The sequence below is a fragment of the Sorex fumeus genome, unplaced genomic scaffold (assembly GCF_029834395.1).
Source record: "Sorex fumeus unplaced genomic scaffold, SorFum_2.1 ptg000081l, whole genome shotgun sequence".
Taxonomy (NCBI): Eukaryota; Metazoa; Chordata; class Mammalia; order Eulipotyphla; family Soricidae; genus Sorex; species Sorex fumeus.
In genome coordinates, this window is record NW_026606138.1 from 11082520 (window position 1) to 11104798 (window position 22279).

General features: G+C 43.7%; 1 protein-coding gene and 1 pseudogene across 3 annotated transcripts in view; one reads left to right on the forward strand and one right to left on the reverse strand.

Annotated features, from left to right (window-relative positions):
* The window catches only part of SRGAP1 (SLIT-ROBO Rho GTPase activating protein 1), a 330458-nt gene that overhangs the window by 266417 nt on the left and 41762 nt on the right, over window positions 1–22279 (reverse strand). The gene's annotated exons all lie outside the window — the stretch shown is intronic.
* Window positions 3932–4296, forward strand: LOC130038967 (DNA-directed RNA polymerases I, II, and III subunit RPABC4-like; annotated as a pseudogene).

The window sequence follows — 22279 nt, forward strand, 5'->3', positions numbered from 1 at the left end:
ACCCATTGCACTATGTCTCCACCCTTCTCTAGTTGATCATTCTTAAGGAAGATCTTTGAGCAAGACATTTTTTTCCCTCTAAGAAGCGGTAAGCTTAGTAAGTCCGCACATCTGTAATCAGCCCATTAGGTTACTTTGTGCTTCAGCATCTCCCTCTGTACAATTAGATAATAATAGTATCTTGCTAGAGATACGGTGAGGTTCATTCTGTTCTTGGAAAAGGGCCTAGCACAAAGCAAACACTCAATACACATTCGCTGCTGGTTTTATCTGACTTTTTCATGACTCTCTAAAAATGAGTTCATTTATTTCACTTCCCCTAGAGTTCAGTGGGGTGGAGGTTATGTCAGAAAAACTAGAGATCTGAATTTTTGTAAGATTTCCTGATTCTTCAAACCATGTAAGAAAAAATAATAATGGTAACTTGGCAAGCTCAACCCACAGAGTCACCAATCCCCAATTTAAATTTAATAACAAGAAAAATTCCAAACTATGGGTCACTGCTATGCTAGGTTGTGGGCCCATACACTTGGTTGTGATACTCACTTGGCCACGGGCTCACACACTAGAGATCACACACTCTGTTTTGGCACCAGGAGATCCAAAGAGCAGAGCCACTGGGGCACGTGAGGGCCCTGGGACCAGACTTGTGGCCTCCTGCTTGTAGGGCTGATGCTTACATCACTGAATCATCTACAGGTTCCTCAATCTATATTTTGATATAGGTCTTAGGGGGACAGCTGTGTGTGGGGGGCAGAGGGGAATTTTGGTGCTAGGACTCAAAACCAGGCTTCACACCAGTAAGCAAGAGCTTTACTGGTGAGCTACACCCTGGGGTATCACAATTTAAATTTTTGTGGAAATAATGTTCCGGAAGCTCACAGCATTGTGACAAGTGTTACCATTAAAATAGTCCTAATTTACAGTTTTACCTTAGCATTCACTTACATACATATTTCTGGGTTATATTCGCGATGATAATCCAGTTAATGTTTAATCTCAGGCTCTTTCATCTCCACCCCTCAGATGCTTAGGTCAAGCTTCCAGCCTCCCTAAAGTAGTTGGGGCACAGCTGTGGTTAAGAACAACTCCCAGAAAAGTTCAAACAATCAAGTTGCAGAGGTGTGTCCAAAACCCTCTGTTCCAAACCATGGTGACTAAGTGCTGAGCTGCATGTTGCCAACCTGATAGTGCACGATTAGGGAGTATTCGGTATAGGCAGGAGCAGCCAGAAAGAAATGATACTGCACATGGACAAAGTAACATTGTGATCAGCCTCAAAAAACACAAGTACTATTCACATAGCTGGTGGGTGAAAGATGGTGCCACAGACAAGGCCACAGGTGGTCAGGACGTAGGATGGCAGAGATGACTCAGTACGTGCCATGATGAAAAAATAGAAAGACATCAGAAAGAGTATATGTAGTGGAAAATCAAAACTCAACAGCACTTTTGCTTCCAAGAATAAATCCACTATTAGAATCACCTGTTTAGTGATCGGTCCGTACTAAAAAGTAAAATCAAAGTGTATCAGGAGAGTGCTTGTGAAGAAAGGCTATGCAATTTCTCCAGGACAAGGATCTCATGTGTATTCATATGAATTCAAAGCAACTAGGACATTGATTGATATACAGTTGTTCTGAAAATGTCTCACAGAAACGGCTGGGGAAATAGCTCACTGATAGAGCATATACCTCATAGTCTGAAACCTAAAAGTCTGACCCCAGCGAAAGAAAAGAAAGAGAGGAAAGAGAGGAAGGAAGGAAGGAAGGAAGGAAGGAAGGAAGGAAGGAAGGAAGGAAGGAAGGAAGGGGAAAGAAAGAAAAGGAAAGAGAAAGAAAGAAAGAAAGAAAGAAAGAAAGAAAGAAAGAAAGAAAGAAAGAAAGAAAGAAAGAAAGAAAGATAGCAAATAAGTAAATGATTGAATAATGGCCACACAGCAACAGACCTAACCAGCAGCCCAGATGGTATCTAGAAACAGAGGTGTACAACTGTGGTTGAAAGTAAAGGACTACAAAAGTAGAGAGAGAGTCTGGGGGAAATGGTCTGCCATCGTGGCAGGGAGAGGGTTGGGATGGAGAGCAGGGAGGGGGGATACTGGGGACATTGGCGGTGGAAAATGTGCACTGGTGGAAGGATGGGTGTTTGATCACTGTATGACTGAAACACAAACATGAAAGTTTTGTAACCTTATCTCATGGTGATTTAATTTAAGAAAAAGAAAAGAAAAGAAAAAGAAAAAGGAAGTAAAGGGCGAAAATAGGGTCAAGCAGACGCGTACAGTCACTTCTACTACTTATCCCGATGGTTCTTAAAGCTCCTCTTCATATGCATGATTTAAGCCTGACAGTGTAGAATTTGAAACAATACATTATTTAATGTATTCTTAATTAGAATATAAAAGCAAATGGACGTATGACGTACAGGAGCAGAACTGTGGGCATCAGCATCACTCATTTACCATGTAAGGAAGAGGGAGACTGATGCATGGAGAAAGGTTGGAAGTCTTTTGGTATTTCTAACAAAATGCTTTCTTATTTTCTTTCTGTTTGTTTTTGAGTCACACCTGGTGATAATTGGGGCTTACTTCTGGCTCTGTGCTCAAGAATCACTGATGAATAAATCTCTCGGAAGAAAGCACAGAACAATACCCCACAAAGATGCCTTCAGACCCTGTGCCAGGCTGTTTCATTTGGGGTGCCCGGGAGGGAGGCAGATGAGACCCCTCCTTGCCTCAAGGGACCCAACCCCTGCAGGGGAAAATACCCAGACCTCAACCACCACCAAGCTCATGGCCACTCACCACACATTTGGACGGGCCTCACCCATGAATGAACCTATTCCTGGACATCTCATACTTCACACCACCAATACACCAAGAATAGTGCACCACATTTGATGGGGTTTAAAGTAGAAAGCAACCAATCTTAGGGGGAAATGTATTTATACATATATATATACACACACACATATATATACATATAGACATATATGTGTGTGTATATACACGTGTATATATGTATATATATGTATATACATATATATATAAAAGCACACAAGGCTCAACCTTTAACAACATATTACTAATCTTTTATAGAAGGGTTTAATGGCTCCGGGGTGAGATACAACAATCTTCATAAAATTTCCTCTAAGAAAACTCTTTTGGATCATTTTTCGCAGATTATTCATAATCAGCAATACAAAATAAGTTGCTTTGGTTCTGCTTTGTGGGCAAGGTTTGGGGTCTGGGATGGAAACATTTGAAATATGGTAGTGGAAAGGTGTGATGGTGGTGAGATTGGTGTTCAAATATTAAATGTAGACAATTATTGTTAACAACTTTATAAAAATGAAATAAAATTAAAAAAGAATCACTGATGGCAGGCTCAGGGGACCATATGTGGTGCCAGGGATTAAATCCAGGTCAGACACAAGAAAGAAGCACCCTACCCATAGTACTATCACTCTGGCCCTTGGCATAACACTTTCAATCACCACGTATTACCTATCTTTTTTTCTTAACCTTTTTTTCTCTTGAAAATAAAATACCCTTTATTTTAGGTATTTCTCAACACCCAAAATAAAACAAATTAAAAACTCTTCCTAAGAGTTTACTGATTGTTTAAAAAGACCTTTAAAATTATTATTTCTTTAACACTGAATTCAGTGCCTCACATTTATTAATAAGCTACTCTGCAAGTCTGACACACTTGAACAAAGATAGTTCAAATTTATTCTATAAGAACATACTACATATATAACTTGGAGTCTTACCAAATTAAAAAAAATAGATTCATAAAATCAGATATACACATCAATTTAAAAAATGATTTGTAGGCTGTGCCTGGAGCCAGCATCAGGAAGGGGAAGTGAAGAGTTAGTGTCTCTCTGCAGCTCAGACACAGTGGCAGTGTGGTTTGAAGGAGCTAACATGGATACCTAGAAGGACATTCAACCCCCAAAGCAGCAGCCAATGATATATATCTGTGGAGAATGTCACCCAGAAAATGAAATAAAATCCAGGGATCTAATCAGATGCAGAGAATGTGGATACAGAATTATGTAAGAAAAGGACTAAACAATTGGTGGTCTTTGATGCTTGGTGAAACGTGGAATTCAGAGGAATATCTTCACATATTTGAATTTGCTGATTTTTTTCTCAGTGTTATATAGTTTGATTAGCATACTTACTGTTGTGAATAGAACTCTATAACTATGATTTTGTTTTGTTTTCCTTATAAAAACATGAAGTCTCTAAGATATAAACATTTGTATAAAGAAATTATTTTTGTTGAAAAAAAAGTGATTTTCCCACAGGGACGAGACATCTTGGGCCTCACGAGATGGGGATGGAGCCGGTCCTGTCCTCCCCACCCCAACAAGACCCCAAGTCATCGCCCACAAACGGCCTTTCTGGCTCCTGATCAAGCTGCTTAACAACCATGACCCAAGAGACTCAGGAACAAATCTCGGAACCCAGCAGGTTTTGGCAGAAATCCCTCCAGATTTAAGTGTTAAAATTTTGGAATTTCAAAATCACGCAGCCACTACTGCAACCACGTGACATCATATGTTATTCTTAACCAGCAATAGAAAACAAATTATCTACTGTTGCCTGTTCAGCAGATCTGAGTGTTGGGGTAAAATCTCAAATAATAATGGTGGGTCTGGTGTCAAAATATTGAATGTAATCAAAGTAGAGAGAGAGAGAGTAATGTGGAAATCTTCTGCCCCACAGGTAGGGGGAGGGTGTGGGATGGGGGTATACTGGGGTTGTTGGGGGTGGAGAATGGGCACTGGTGAAGGTACGGATGTTTCATTGTATGACCGAGACTTGGACCCGAAAGCTTTGTAACTGCTCTCACGGTGATTCAATAAATAAGATTATAAAAAATGAAAAAAATAAAAAGTAAGGTGAAGTTCATGCATAATTCAATCAGCTAATCAGTGGCTGAATAAATAGCAGTACCCCTACATAAAAATAATGATTTGTAATAGTTTGTTATGTAGCTAAACTGATCCTTTATTTTGGAGATAAAACTTTCATTATCAAGAAAGTTTAAGTAGAGCCATTTATTCTGTAGTATTTGTTAGTGTAATCACATGGATACAGTAGGTTCTAAATAAATTGACAGAAACAACAGTGAAACTGAACTGATGACATGTGATCAATAAGGAAAGAAACCAAATAAGTACACAAGACTCTTCCAATTAAGCTGGTCCAGCTGAAGAGAAAGAGCCAAGTGAGAGAAGCTTTGTGGAGCATTCCTTTTGCCAAAAGGAGCACCTTAACTATACTTATTTGGTTTCCTGTCACATAAAAAATATTTAAACACATTCTAGCAGTGTGAAGACAACAGAGATGGAGTGACATCAGAATAACATGAAATACACTGAATAAGAATCAAAAAGTTAAATACTAAAATAACATTAATATACATTAGTTCGCAGCTGGCTTTGAATCTTGATTTATATATTGTTTCAAATGATTCTAGATGGAATGACAGGTTCTGATATCAACTTTAGTTTTTTAATATTGATGCGGTGTAAATGCATAAAAAAAATGCTCAAAAGTCTTGCAACATATTCAGAATAAAACTCTGCACAGCAAACTTTGCATTTGAGATTTCTGGATTCAGTCCCTGGATCCCTGGTGTCATATGACGCCCCTGAGCAATGCCAGGAGTGACCTAAGCACAAAGCCAAAAAAAGCTTCCAAGAGTGGCCCAATAACCCCAATATATATACATACACACAAAAAATAGAACTCAGCAAATTTTTTTATTTTTGGTTTTGAAGCTACAGCTGATGGTACTCAGGGCTTACTCCAGGCTGTGTGCTCACTTTGGTCCCCCAAGTCTCACCAGGGATCACTATTGGTGAGGCTTGGGGGACCAAATGGGATGCTGAGAATCAAACCTGCATTGGCCATGTGCAAAGCAAGAGCCCTATCTGCTATAATATCACTCTGCCCCCGAATTAAATTTTAATTTGAGAAAGTTTCCCACCTAGGAACAGACTAAAGTACCCAATAAAATGTCCACATTATGTGGCAGAAGCACATTTTGCAATTTTCAGAAGGCAATACATGAAATAGGAAGATGTTTCCACTCAAGATAACATTGTGACTGTTTAGAATGAGTACAGAATGCAATTTTCTTATACATTGGAAACGGGCTGTAATAAACTGATGGGATTAGATTAGCTTTCCCCCTAACTGCGAAACGAAGACCCTAACAGTCATAGTGGTCTACATATTTCTGAATGAATTTAAAAGCCTCCAACAAGCTTCCTTTCCAGCACAGGAAATCCTGTTGGAGTACCCCCTGCAAGTTTGCGTCAGACTCACAGCTTTTCATTTTGCTGCCCTTCATAGGCCAACAGCTCACAGGAAGAAGCTCTTCCTTTTATCCCTCAATAGTTCGAAGGATAAACTTAGGTTGGATGCAAGGTCAGCGTAAACTGAGTTCTGTTTTCTTATCACAGTCAAACAGCTGTGCTAAGGAGACCCCACCACCCCAGGCTTCCATGCCCTTCCTTTTCTTAGTGTCTGAAATATAGTCGGCTATCCTTCAAGCAAGTGAGTTTTTCCCTCTAACTTTTTATGCTCTGATTTCTACATCAGTATCTAAAAATTCCTTTGAAAAACATCAAGGAAAAATCCAAATGCTTTCCTAAATCCAAATGCTAGCCAAAATGAAATGACCGGGAAGATTTGTATTAGTTAACCGTGTTCCCAAATTGAATTTGAGGTGCAGACTAAAGAGACAGGAAAATTCAATTAAATGAAATCGAATGCAAGAAACATTTGTACTAAATGGAGAAGCACCATAATCTCAATAGAACCGCGGGAATCTGTGCTATTTTAAGACACGTCTGAAATACCAGGTGAGGTAAATGGAGGTGGTTACCAAAGGGATTCTAGAGAGCATCTTCAGGAGGATGCTCAAGAGAAGGATCACTGGATTCCTTTAAGAGAGAAGATGTTCATTTACACCCAAAAGCTACACAGAGTTCACTGAATACAACGCAAATACCCTTTTGTTCTAAACAAAAAAGTCATCAAAATAATGCACTAAGTTGCCGAGAGAACAGCCGACAAATTCAAACAAGATTCTCCTTCCAATTACTCTGGTAGCCTTGGCACTTTCGGCTGTTGTCTCTTTAAACTGGCTACATATCTTGTTTAGGAGCATGTTAGCCTCATTCCCGCAAATTATCTTTCCATATTTATTCCCATAGAAACAACACCACAACCACACTTAGGTTCTAGTAATAGGCTGCCTAGGCTTCTTTTCTATAAAGACAGAAAACAAGATCCTGTCAAAATGGACAATTCAAGGAAGCCTCTGACAACACAAGAGTTAGCGACTTAAGCTCGGGATTTCTTCCTCAACAGTTCCTGAGATGTGATTTACATCCACAGAATTAAGGGAGGTCTGCCAGCCAGTCCACTTTAACTACTTCTCTCCAAAGTAACAAATGCCACCATTTTGTGGGAATTATGCTGCCTCTTCATGTAAATTAGGCCAATCAAATCCAATATAAAGGATTGTCCAAATGTATGTAATCACAGAACCAAGTACCCCAAAGTTTTGAGACCACAGCACCTTGTTTTCAACAATGACAATTTACAAGAAATTGCTTAATTTTAGGCACTAGTATATCATTTTACCCTTGCAACAACTCTAAGGCACCTGCCTTTTCTTTTTTGATCCCCCATGCACTTGCCAAAGCCAGATGGTGGCGAAGCAGCAGAGCAAGCACTCTTTTCTCAGGCCACATGACTAACCAGGACACCATCCCTTATTTAAAAATGGGACAAGTGACCAGCAAATCCAAGGGAGAAGATTGGAAGATGACAAAGGCAAGTCCAGGCTATTAATTGGAAGCTCCTAAGACCTCAGAAGCATTTCCATGACACAGAATCTATAATTTTGAAAAAGAGATGGTGGTCTTTCTTTCCCAGGCTTCTACACAGAGCTCCTACAATTCTTGGGATTTCTGCAGTGATAAGAGCAATAAAAGTGAAAGAGTCTTTGTTATTCACATTAAAGTCCTTTCAGCCACACCTGAGTTTATGTTAATGAGGGAACTTCTGGACAGTCCGAATGTTGGAGACTGCTGGTAAGAGAAACTGATCTTGGGGCTGGAGCCATAGTACAGCGGGCAGGGCGTTTGCCTTGCATGCGGCCAACCGGGTTCAATCCCTGGCATCCCATATGGTCCCCCAAGCGCCGCCAGGAGTAATTCCTGAGTGCAGAGCCAGGACTAACCCCTGAGCATCGCTGGGTGTGACCCAAAAAGAAAAAGAGAGAGAGAGAGAGAGAGAGAGAGAGAGAGAGAGAGAGAGAGAGAGAAACTGATCTTGTGATAATAGGCTTGAAACATCCACCACCCCTTGGGCTGGAGTGATAGCACAGCATGTAGGGCGTTTGCCTTGTGCACAGCCAGCCCAGCCTAGCCAGGTTCAATTCCTCCACCTGTCTCGGAGAGCCCAGCAAGCTCCCTGTGATGTATTCAATATGCCAAACACTGTAACAACAAGTCTCAAAATGGAGATGTTACTGGGCCCGCTCAAGCAAATAAATAGATGAACAACAGGAGGACAGTGGTTATCCACCACCCCTTGCATGGAGCAGAAGGGGCTCCTTGCCCTTCAAAACCTCCACCAATGATCGCCAATAATCCATGCCTTCATCAATGAGCCTATCAATCAAGTCTCCATAAAGCTTCTTGGTTGGTGGGACACAGAAATATGGGTATCACAGTGGTATCACAACCTCCATGCCTTTCCCCTATCAAGACACTACGCGTCTCCTCCATCTGGATGTCCTTAGTTCCTTTGAACTTAGTTTCTTACTCTTTTCTGAGTCCCGTGTGTCACCACATCAAATGGCTACACCTACAGTTTCAGTAATATCTGACTTATAACCAACCGATCAGAAGTCCAGGTGATAACCTGGGTTTGCATTGGTGTCATCTTTGTTTTGTTTGGGAGCCACATGGTGCTGCTCAACATGTTATTTCCTGCTTGGTGCCTGGGGGTTGCTCTTGGCATGCTGTGTTGGAGCCAGGGATCTACCCAGACCTCCTGAAGGCAAAGCATGAGTCCCAGCCCATTCGGTTATCTGCCGAGCCTGCAAGGACATCTTAACCAGTGAGCTAAGTCTTTATCTCTAGTTAGGATTAGGTTAAATTGCAGCTGTTGTCTCAGATTTCTTGGTGTGGTAAAAAATCTCGGCATATTTGGTGACCAAAAGAATTAAAATTCAAGTGTGTATAAGAGGAGAAAAATTAAAATTCTCCTTAAACTATTGTGAAAAGTTGACATCTGTGGAGGAGTTTTTAAAATTAAGCTTAACAGACATTACCAAAAAAATCTTGTATTGGGGCTGGAGCATTGGATCCCTGGCATCCCACATGGTCCCCTGAGCACCGCCAGGGGTAATTTCTGAGTGCAGAGCTAGGAGTAACCCCTGTGCATCGCCAGGTGTGACCCAAAAAGAAAAAAAAAAGACAAAAAAAATCTTGTATTATCTATTGGGACTACATATCTTGGTAATTCAGATGACAAATGCCTTGGAATTTCTTAAGTGGTGGAAGCAACTATGTCTATAAAAACCAACTTTGTGACGAACAGACGGAAACTTTCAGGCCAGTGCTACAGAAGTGGAGAGGAGCTGAAAATTGAGCTCAATTTCCAGTGGTCACCAACTTAATCAATCATGGCAATGTGATTAAGTTTCCATAGCAACCACGGTGGAAGAGCTCTCAATAAGTTCCGTGTAGGCAAACCTGGGGAGAATCAAGGAGACAGCTCCTTTCCTCCTCCCCATGTGTAGCCCTGTCTCTCCTCCACTATGCTGTACCAGACCCATATTCATGGTGATAAATCAGCGATCCAGTGAGTTAATGGGCTTCCGGGTTTCTGAGAGCTACTCTGACACATTAACCAAGTCTAAGGAGGGGGTCATGGGAACATCTAATTTGTAGCAAACCAGTCACAAGTGTGGGTAACAGCCTGGGCTCTCAGCTGGGTCTTCTGAAAAGGGTCATCATGGGCAGTGGAGCCTTTACTCTGGAATCTGACGTTATCTCCGGGTAAATCCAGAACTGAGCTCAATTCCCAGACACCCTACTGACACCGGAGCATGCTTGCCTGAATGAAGTTAGAGACCTTTGGACGGGCCAAAAGTCAACAAGAAGACAATTGAGAAGTTACCTGGACCACAAGCCCTCATGATTATGGACTTTTCACTCCAGGAGAGATCATTAACTAATTACATACAGTTTAAACTTGCTAACACTTATCTATTCTTTTAGGTAATTTACTTTTTTTCCCCATAAACACCTCCAACGAGAGAGAGAGAGAGAGAGAGAGAGAGAGAGAGAGAGAGAGAGAGAGAGAGAGAGAGACTTTGGTTGCAGGAGATCTGGATGCGTGATCCCCAAGCATTGAGCCAGGAGTGGCCCTTAAGAACTGACCCAGGGGGGCCAGAGAGATAGTCCAGCAGATAGGCAGATAGAGCGTTTGCCTTGCACACGGCCTACCCGGGTTCAATCCCTGGCATCTCATATGGTCCCCCAAGCACGGTCAGCAGTAATTCGCCAAGAGTAATTCCTGAGTGCAGAACAAGGAGTAACCCCTGAGCGTCACTGGATGTGGCCCAAAAAGAAACAAACAATCCACGAATTGACCCAAGAAGGGCCAGAGCGATGGTTATGGTATTTGCCTTGCATTCGGCTGGCCCAGGTTCCATATGATCCCCCGAGCACCACCAGGAGTAATTCCTGAGTGCAGAGCCAGAAGTAACTCATGAGCATCGCCAGGTGTGACCCAGAAGGCAAAAATAAGAACTGACCCAAGAGTAGTACTGCTGTGTGTGGCCCAAAACCAAAACTCCCTACAGCAGGTAGGGAGTTTGCCTTGCACATGACTGATCCCAAAAATACCAAAAACAAACAAAGAAACACCAAGACAAAACAAAACCCACAGGAAAACAAAAGAGAAAAACTACATTTTCATTTTTATCTGAATTTATGTACCAAAACAGCAATTATGTTTGATACCAAATAAATACATCTTGTCTTTTTGAGAACCTCTGAAATTTTTTAGTGTTCTCTGTTGTGCTAAATAAGCCCAGCCTAAAGTCTGCATACAAAAGGTTTTCCAACATGCTTACTGAAAGAGGTCTGACAACTCCCTCAAGGGATAAACAAATGACCGGAAGCGAAACAAAGGCTCTAGTTTTGGACTGAACACAAAATTTTCTATTAAGCTGACACACCGCATCAGTGTGCCTTGAACACAGTGCTCAATAAATGTTTTCTACAGTAAACAAATGAAAGCTTTTGTCTGCAAATGCTCGTGCACGCACACTCTCTCTCTCTGTCTCTCTGTCTGTCTCACTCTGTCTCTCTGTCTCTCTGTCTCTGTCTCTCTCTCTCTCTCTCTCTCTCTCTCTCTCTCACTGTAGAACAGCATCAGATGTAAGTGCAGTCCCAAGGTTCTAATGAGTATTAAAAAGCACTGAAATGTTCAGAGCTAATATAAGTAAGTATGGCAGATAGAATGTGAGAATTTTTCCAAGGTCACCTAAGTAGTAGTAACAAGGCAAGTCAGTTTTGTCCTCTATACAACTACGTGATTTGGCCCTTGGATTCCGAGATATTTCCAGCTGTCAAATCCTAGCTGTCAGACATGTCACAGGCCCTCCGTAAACGTTTTTCTATTTATTCAGCTTACAAGAATAAAATCCAATCTAGAACCTTATTTTCTCTTCTCCCTGAAACCTTTTGCCACCTGGTGGAGTTATCAACACAGAAAAGTACATTTTAATCTCTTCTTAGCAGAGCTGTTCCCCACGAGGCAATGACTTTAAACCTTCCACCACAGATCCTGCGTTTCTGAGAACAGCCCAGCACTGCTCTATCTTCAACTTCCTTCTTCCTTTACTTCGGTTTGAAATAAAAGCTTCCAGCATGTAAGCTCTCAAAATGGCAGCCTGTTCTGATTTGACACATACAACACGTATTTGCCAATAGACAAACAATAGCTGTGGGGGGGAGTAGGCAGGGAAAGCAGCATAATTATAGTCCAAATTACTACTGCAGCAAAAGCGAGATTCAGTAGCAATGGCCTGGCTATGGAGCACAGAGCTCCGAGGATCCTAAGTCCATACTTGGGCTTACCAGGCTGCTCGTCTCCATGTCTCGGGAATGGAACAGCTCAGCTCAAAGTCGGATGGCTTGCAACCAAGTCAAATAATGGGCCACAGCAAACAACTTCAAAGCCTCAGCACCACCTAGGTTAATAATATATAATTGCTACAATTTCTTTTAGCACTGTACTTTTAATTAAATGTGCTAAAGTCTCTACCTACCAACACATTTCAACCACAGACATCCATTTTGCACTCTGACATGAGGACTCATTTAAAAAAAAAAAAAAAAGATGATTTCTTCTCCTCAGTAACATTTCAACAGAGATCCAGCCAGCCCTCCTAAGCCCACCTGCAGAGACGGGATTCAAAAAATAAGCTACAATTTTAAGGAACTACACAAAACACTTAACATGGTTCTGTAGAACAGGAAATGTAAACCTTCCATATTGTGTCCTATGCAAGAAGGGGAAATGACAACAACAGAGCGGAAAAGAATAGAAGAGGGCTGGAGAGAGAGTATAGTGTTTAACCCTCGGGCCTGGCACAAGGCTCACCTCAGCTCACCTTAGCTCAATCGCTGGCACAGGATGTGGCCTCCCCAGTGCCCTCAGGTGTGTCCCCAAGCAAAGAGCCAGGAATAAGTCCTCAGAACCACAGAGTGTGGCTCAAAACAAAACAAAACAAAAAGAATACGGGAAAGAAAAATATTAGAGAAATTCCACATTATTCTATTCAAAAGTGCCCGGCCAAAAATATTCCATTCCTAACATAAGGACAGAAAAGTGAGAGATGAGTATTTTGATTCAACAGCAATGGCTAAAAGACATTTGTCTGGGATGTTTTTCAGTAATTTTCATAATAAAATATCATGAACGATGATGGCATATTACATATTTTATGACTTCATTTTGAGGGGCTTATTTGAGTAAATCATAGAATAAATGGCACTTACTGGCCAATATGCCAGTAACCACCAAATAATTTTTAAAAATAAACATTTTTTAAACAGTCAACCCTAGAGTTCAAGACTGGGAAAGATAGCTGCTTTTCATATTAAGCTTATTTTGTTCTATTTTATTTTTAAATTATAGCATATTGTACTGTAATGATAGTGTTGGGGGGGTTGTTTTATTTTAGTTATAAGTCTGAATTTGGGGAAAAACTTGACAGCAGAATTTCTGGAATAATTTTCCCCTAATCTTTAGAGAAACAGCATCATTTGGGGGAGGGGGATTGGGGGTGCGTGCAGATTATACTCATGTGCTTCAAATGTTACCAACCTATCACAGATCACAGATCACAGATCATCCTGTTATTCGTCGATTGCCTCGAGCAGGCCCCAGTAATGTCTCCTTCATCCTAGCCCTGAGATTTTTAAGAAAGTGCTATATTCAAGGCTCTTTAGGAGAATGAGACCCATCATTGTTACTGGTATTTGGCATACTGGGTACGCCACGGGGAGTTTGCCAGACTCTGCCGTGTGGGCAGGCTACATTCGGTAGCTTGCCAGTTTGTCAAAGTAGGAATGAGATGTCATAATAAGATTCACGGCTGCGCGGTTCCGGGAGCTGGTTTTTATAGTCTCAGACTCTTGGCCACTGATGGCCAGGGGGCCAGTTGGTGGGTGTGACCCCAAAGCTTTGAATTTGTTTGATTAAATATTCCCTCCAAATCAGCCCAATGGGGAGAGATTTTCTAGATGCTAGGGGATCTGATGATCATCTGATTATGAGTAATCCTTCAATTGTCAGCAAACAACACATTCAAGTAACAGAAACAGGGACCAGATACAAAAGTTTTTCATATGAGAGTCTTGACTAAAAAAAAAAAACTCCAAAGGGAGGTCAGGAGAGATAGTACAGTAGGTGGGGATGGAGCTTACCTTGCTTGGGACCAATCCAGGTTCTATCCCCAGCATCCTATATGATCCCTGAGGCCCTGCCAGGAGTCAGTCCTGAGGGCAGAGCCAAGAGCAAGCTCTGAGCCCTGCTGGGAGTAGCCCAGAAACCAAACAAACCCTAAAGGGCTGGAAAGATTAGTATAGGTAGGGATTAAGCTGCTTGCCTTGATTGCAGCAGCCACCCCACCCCCCACCCCCAAACCCCCGTTGGATTCCTAGCACCACATATGGTCCCCTAAGCAACTTCTCAAAAGATCCTTGAGCACAGAGCCAGGAGTAAGCCCTGAGCATAGCTGAGTATTACCCACCGTCCCTCCCACATTGGTGTCCGGAATCAGCAGTGCGGGACTAAGCAGGCCTCCCCGCTCTCCAGGCTTGGAGGAGGCAGTTTCCTGTGGAAAAGGCCACAGAGGACAAAGTCTAGGAGCACTCCACGTGAAGGGACTAAAGGGGCGAACAACTGCACCATCCGTCACCAAGAACGCAATCCTTCCCTGAAGGGCCCTGGGGAGGAGGACCTCAAAGACACGGCAGAGAGCTGCGCAGGTGAAGGAGAGACCGTCTCAGACCTGCTGGGCTGGCCAGGATGGGAGCTCGACAGCACCAGCTCCGGGCCTGTCACCTGGGCAGCTGGGCAAGGCCACACCTCCAGCCAAACCTCACCCTGCCGAGCCACCCCACTGCCAACAGCTACAATTTAAAAACAAAGATGAAAAACCTCATGGGAAGGGGGGCGTTTCGGTCCACCCTTCACGCCCTACCGAGGCCACCAGTTGCCCCCCACGAGCGGCTCTCCAGCACGGTCACGACTCCAGAGCACAGAAACCAATTTCTTAACTATCTGACTTTCAGTAGAAATACTTCCAGGGTCAATAAGTAAAGTAGCAGAAATCCAAAACCAACATTTAATTCTTGAACCCAGCTGTAGAAAGCAAATCACTTCACAATGCTTTTTCAGCATGTCTGATTTGGGGGGGGGGGGGGGGGGTAAACTCTAAATAATAGTGGTGAATCTTTTATTGAAACAATGAATCTAATCAAAGCAGATAGAGTGTTAACTAGAATTCATCTGCCTCACAGGGACTGGGAGGGGTGGGGGTGGGGTTTTATTGGGGTTCTTCATGGTAAAAAATAAGTATTGGTAAAGGGAAATGTGTTTGATATTTGCATGACTGAGACCTAAACCTGAAAGCTTTGTAACCTTTCCCACAGTGATTGAATAAATAAATAAATTAAAAAAAACAAAAAGAAATAAATAAAAACAAAGATGACACAGCTATTTGAATTAACATGGATTTTTGTTCTGTGACCCTCAAACTCAAATGTTTGCAAGCGGCCATGAGGAGTTGTTGATATGAAGGAAAAAGAACACGCACCTCAAAACACATTTACCGATATCCAGTGACAGCCTTGTGACCAGGTTACACGCCTGCCCTCTGGCCTCTTTATCAACACCAGCAGCTAAAAAATACTCTGATTCTTTACAATAAGCCATTCTTGGGCAGAGGGGATAGTACAGAGATGAGGGCATGAGTCGTGCCTGGGTTTGGCCCCCACCACCTGATCCCCTGAGCATCACAGGTGTGACCCCTGGTCATCTCCGACAGTGCGGGACGGGGCTGGACCACATCCTCAGAGCAGCCTGGGGAGCCAAGCATCCCCAGGAACGGCCCCGTGCCCCCTGAGCACTGCGGAGCAACATTCTTCTCCTGTCTGATGAAAGCAGCACCGACTAGGGCTTCCGCTGGGAGGGATGATCTAAACTTAGTCTGTTTCTCCCCCTCTCCTCTGGAGCATGGATCAGACCTTGGATGACACCAGCTGTACCTGCAGAATGAAGAACCACAATAAATGTGGACTTGCAGCCATTTGTAAAAGAGATGGGAAGGAGGAAGGTTGCCACCATTAAAGAAGAAGCGCCATGCCACAGAAAAACTAGATAAAACAAATAAATGATTAGCTCATAAAAAACGCATCAATTCACAGCCCAGCCGCAGGGTAAGAGTCTGTGTAAGTAAGAATATCATTCCCTGTAACTGAGTTCTGCTGTGCTCACCCTGTCTGTTCACCCAGCAGTATGCCTCCCCTGCCCCTGGGGCCGGGCCAGAGACACAACTACTGCGTAAGACACGGCAGGGCAGATTGTCCCAGGTTTCAGTCTGGTTGTTAGCTGTGCTCCTCCCTACCCTACCCACCTCTCAACCCCAAACAATAAACACCTTGAAAGAGAGAGTAGAAGCTCTCCGAGGCCACTGATTTTTCTCCTCAGGCTCTGCATCCCATTGTTTTTTACACAGTAAATATCTCCAAAGTGGCATTACATGGGTGGGGTCGGATGGGGGTATCGGAGAGGTAGGGGGATGGATGGGTGGAGCTGGACCACATCTGGCTGTGCTCAGGGCTTACTTCTGCTCCTGCCTCTGTGCTCAGGGGTCCCTCCTGGTGATGCTCTGGGGACAGTATGTGGTGCCAGGGATGAACCGGGGTCAGCCGCATGCAAGTATAGTAACTTCTATACTGTCTCTCAGGCGCTCATATTTTCTGTTTTAGTGATGTAGAAGCTCCTGTTGTGTCTCATTATATGACCAGACAATCTGCACAATATGCTGCTTTAAAGTTAACTGGGATGCGGATGGAGGGCCAGAGGAGAAGGGCAACGATGAGTCCGGGCCAGAAGTGCCCTCATATCCTGGTCTCTCTGAAAAAGAGGTTAAAGCTCTGCAAAAGGTGGAGAGTTTTGCAGGATAAATGCAGCTGTGTCCCAATCGCTGTGTCCCAATCTCCCTCTCTCCCTCACTCCTTGGTACCTCCCCAAAGCACAGAGCAGCAGTGAGCACCCACTTGGCACCTGGTGGCCCAGGACGTTGGATTACAGTCCCGCTGAAGGCACAGGAAGGACGGCACACTGCTCTCAATGAAAGGGTGCTCCCAGGAGGGGCTGTGGCGTATGCAGGGGACACAGAAGTCACCAGCCACCAAAAGTGAGAGAGGGGACAAGGGGTAAGGCACTGGCTTTGCATGAAGCAACTCGACCCCAGTTGAACCGTGCCAGGAATGGTCCCCGTCCCCCCTGAGATCTTCCTGAGAAACCCCCAAAATACTTCATGAGGGCCAGAGGAAGCTCAAAGAGCTGAGGGCTCGCACTGCATATGGACAGCCCTAGTTACATCCTCAGAACTACACACGGTCCCCTGAGTACAGAACCTGGAACAGTCCCTGAGCACAGCCGGGTCTGCTCAAAAAAAGCTCAAGAAAGGAACAGGAGGTGTGGGCGGGCTGAGGGGGTGCTTTATTTGAACCAATCTTGCCTCCTGTCAACCCCTGCTACCCGGTACAAGCTGGCTTCTGGGCAGACTCGCAACATCTTCACCAGCCCGGCTGGCCATGAGGAGCACAAGGGGCTCTGTGTCAGTCTGGGATGCTGCGTGGGGAGGGATCCTGGGATACCGGAAGTTGTATTTCTGACTACAACGTATGTGGCTGCACATTTTGGCAGCTCTACCTGATGAGGTAAGGCCAAAGCTGAGGCACGCCGGGCGTCAGAGAAGACAGGGATGTGAGCCTGAGCAGCCAGGTGCCAGCTCTCTCAGATGCACATCTCAGTTTGAAAAAAAACTAAAAGAGCTTTCACGCCACATGGGGCTGCACACTAGCTCTAGTGAAATGTAAAGCTGTCAACAAGTTTTTTTTCTCCCTGAACTAGGAGAAGATAAAAGCCCAGAAGTGCCTGATATCTGGGACCTTTTAACAACTGTGATTGGCCATCTTTTGCTTGAGTGCAATTTGGAAAAGAAAAAAAGAAAACTCTCCGAGTTCAGAATAAGAGAAGCCCATGTTGCCCAGAGCAAGCAACAGCTGGTCTACCAGCCCCCAAGACACAGGTGGGGAACGCTACACTCAGCGTCACACCGTCCGTCAAGGCAGTGGGAATCTGCAGGAGCCTTGACCAGACTCTCTCAGAAGCTTTGCTGGAGAGTCTTCAAGTCTGGGGGAAGGGGGGAGGGTGGCAAAGGTACAGGCTGGCAAGGACAGCTGCCCAGGGGCAGAGGGAAAGGGATCACCTGCCAGTGAACAGGGGAGCCCAAACGCACAATCTCTCCAGAGAAGGTGGAGGCTGGGGGCTTGCTGTGGCAATATCCCATGTGCGTTTCAAGGTCCAGAAGGAAAAGAAAAGGCAATTGAATACCATACCACATGTTTAATGTGAAGGACACAAAGCAAACCTGTCTGATCTTCTTAAGTGGGTCAGAGACAGAGAGAGAGAGAGAGAGAGAGAGAGAGAGAGAGAGAGAGAGAGAGAGAGAGAGAGAGGCGCTTGCCTTGCACATGACCCACTCATTAGATACCTGGTACATAATGTTCCCCCCAACCCCCATGCCGCCATGCACTGCCAGGAAAGACCCCTGGACATGGAGTTAGAAATAGACCTGAGTGTTGCTGGGTGTGTCACCAAAGCAAAAGAAAAGGTCTTCAGAAAGATTGCGTGTCCATGGAAAATGCAACTCATACGGTCCCCTGAGCCCACCAGGACTGATCCCTGAGAGCAGAGCCAGGAGTAAGCCCTGAGCACTGCTGGGTGTGGTCCAAAAAAAAAAAGAAGAACATTTTTTAACACAAGCAAAACTGTTTCATTTTGGAAGTTCAAGAGCCTCTGAAATGAGTTATGTGTCCAAGTTTACCACAGGGAACACTTTAAACAGGGGACCCAGTTTCCTTCTAACTTCAGGTTCGAGACTTGCCTTGGGGACCAGAGCCCCTACAAGTGGGCAGGGTGTTTGATTTGCATATGGCTGACCCAAATTCCATCCCCAGTATCGCATATGATCCCCCAAGCACCACCAGGGAGTAATTCCTGAGCACAGAGCCAGGAGTAATCCCTGAGCATTGCCAGGTGTGACCCAAAAAGCCCCAAATAGCCCCCTCCGCCCCCAAAAAAGACTTGCCTTGGTAAATTCAAGAAAAAAACTTGGGGCAAAGCCTGTGATGGGCAAAGGGCAGGTCCTTGTGTCACTGAGGAAATATTCCCATTTGGGCTGGAGCGATAGCACAGCGGTAGGGCGTCTGCCTTGCACGCAGCCAACATGGCCGACCCGAGTTTGATTCCTCCGCCCCTCTCGGAGAGCCCGGCAAGCTACCGAGAGTATCCGATATGCCAGACACAGTAACAACAAAGTCTCCAATGGAGACGTTACTGGGCCCGCTCGAGCAAATCGACGATCAACGGAAGGGCCTTTATTTTACTTTACTTTAACAAACTGAGGTAGGTACAACCACAGCACTCTTTGACCTGAGTCTTTCATCCTGCATCATGAACAAGAAGAATTTCAGGGACCAATGAGAAAGGTCCCTCTTGGCATGATGCTGAGAGGGAAGAGAGTTTTCGCAGCCGGCCATACAAAGCAGATGTCAGCTCTGCCTGCTCTCGACCCTGACTGCAGAGAGGAAGTACCCAAGGAAGCAGCAATGTGGCTTGGGTTAAAATCTGAGCTCTCTGCACACTTCAGGAATCACAGCATCTCCTAGAAACCCTCAGCTGACCACCACTTCTGTTGTGCACCCACTGGTCCTGAAAAGTTCCTCTGTGAACTGTCTCCAAAATGTCATGGACAAAGAGTACCAGGAAAGAGACTGGTAGTTGATTCAATAGCAAGCACTTGCCACGCCTGTGTGAAGCCTTGGGTTCATCCCCTGCGCCACAAAATAATTTTCTAGAGAACTGTTTTTGTTTTGCTCTTGGTCCTGTGTCACTATCTAATTAATAGAGATTAATAAATTCCTCCACCCCTCTTGGAGAGCCCAGCAAGCTACCAAGAGTATCTCGCCTGCACGGGAAAGCCTGGCAAGCTACCTGTGACGTATTCGATATGCCAAACACAGTAACAACAAAGTCTCACGATGGAAACATTACTGGGCACGCTTGAGAAAATCGATGAACAACAGGAGGACAGTGACAGTGACAGAATAAATCTACAAGTGTGGTTTATGTTTATATCAACATAAAATCAAGAGGTCCCATTTGTTCTTTCTTTTCTATTTACAAAACTATTCCTAATAGAATTGTTTCAAGCATACAACATTCCAACACCAATGTCCCCTTAATCCACCAATATCCCCAGGTGCCCTCCGATTCCCCAACCTGTTCCCTTGGCAGGCATATAACAAGTTCATTTCATACTACCTGGTCTAATAAAACATAAAGGAATGACAGAATTTTCAGAAAATAAACCATTAAAAGTCAGTTGGTGATAATTAATTACTATATGCTTTTAAACTTTCCTAATCTACTAGAGAACAACCATATGCCCTGTCAGTGTGTGTCATACTCAATGCCACATGATGGGAAGTTTCTTCTGTCCTTAAAAGGAGCACTTTTAACACTTTTTGCAAAACTCGTTTCATGGCTACCAATTCCCTATGCTGTTGCCTGTCCATGAAGCTCTGTACCATTCCTTTAAATCTGAGTGATAATCTAGCTGGGTAGAGTATTCTTGGTGAGGTGTTCATTTGAGTGAGTTCATATACTATATCCTTCCATATTCTTCTGGCTCGTACATAGGTCTTAATTGGTAGATCTGCTGTACATTTTACGGTGTTTCCTTTGTACATAAGTTCCATTTTGATCTTGCTGCATTCAATGTTCTGTCTCTTCCTTTGGATTTTATCATTTGGAGTACTATGTGTCTTGGAGTTTTCGAAATTGGGTCTATTTTCACTGGGAACCTTCAGGCCGCTTGGACCGCAGTGCCTGTAATCCTCAATTCTGGGAAGTTCTTACAGATGATTTCTTTAGTGATTGCTTTGTCATTACATTTGCCTACCAGCTCTTCTGGACTCTGATGATTCTTACATCGTTCCTCCTGTACTCACCCTGTAGTTTCTAGCATGCTTCTGGTTTCTTTTCAGACTATTTTTCACCTCCGCTATTTTCTAGCTGTTTCCTGCTTCTATCCTGGAGCTCCTTGACCTTTTGCTCTGCTACAACAGCTCCTGTTAGTTTGCTAGTCAGAGCTTCTATGACTTTTTTTTCTAAAACCAACCATGTTCCTCACTTCTGTCATTTCTGACTAAGTCGTCTTTTCATTTCGACTCTCATACTTTCCTGTGCTTTGCTGACTACCTGTGCTATTGTTTCTTTGAATTCATTGAACGTCCTCAACACAGTGCCACTGAAAACACTAAGGATTTACTGGTTTTGTTCATGTCTTGGTGGTAATTGTTTCTGTTCATTGATCTTGGTGAGTTTCTACTTAAAAATAAGTATTTTAAGTTTTTTAAAATAAAAAGCCATTGGTTTTCTAGGGTTTTGGTGCTGGGGGTGAGTCTTTGTAGTTACTGAAAGATCAAGCTGGAGATTGCTCTGTCTTCTGAATGACAGGAAGAACAACTATGAGCAGCATGGAATTTGTTGAGTCGAGCTGTCCTGAAGCTGCACTTTTGGGAAGCTAAGGTGTGGGCCCTTAGTATGGCACAGGTCAAGTGTGGAGGCTGTGGGACCCACTTGGTATGGAGGGGCTCTGCCTCCTGTTCTGGAATAGGCCCAATGATACCAGCCAGAGGCAAGCCTCGTCTGGGATGGTAGAGTAGCAGCAGAAGGTCAGACGTTCTCTTTGTTCTTAACGACCCGGGAAGCTAGTTACACAGTCGTTATTTATCCCTCTTAAAATACATAATTTGCTTAATTATAGCAATGTTAGTATACAGCTAATCTTTAAGTTCCATTTAATTCTAAATTAACTTAAAATTTCTACTTTCTCCTTTATTTTCTTATTTCCAATAACTCATTTTCACAATATTTTCTAATATTTTTGTATCAACTGAATTAGTAGGACTCTGATAGGGTTTGCTTTTTTCTAGGGTTTTAGTCATTTATTTCAATAAACCCTAAATCATCCCTCAATGGTAAGTGTTAAAAAGTTAAAGGTAACTTTTATTTCAAGGATTCCAGAAGGCTGAATTTGGCTAAGGAAGGGATCAGAAAGACAAACCAAAAGGCTGGAGCGCATGCCTTGCATGCAGGAAGCCTGAGTTCAAGCCCTAGCCCTGGATGGTCCCCAAGTACAGAGCTGGAAATAGCTCTTGAGCACCACCATTTACGAACCCAAACCAAAAATAAAAGTTAAGAAGGGCAGAAACATGTCAAAACTAGAATTTCTCACATTAAGTCATTTTCTGAACCCCATTGCCCCATCAACCCCCCACCCCACCCCCCGCC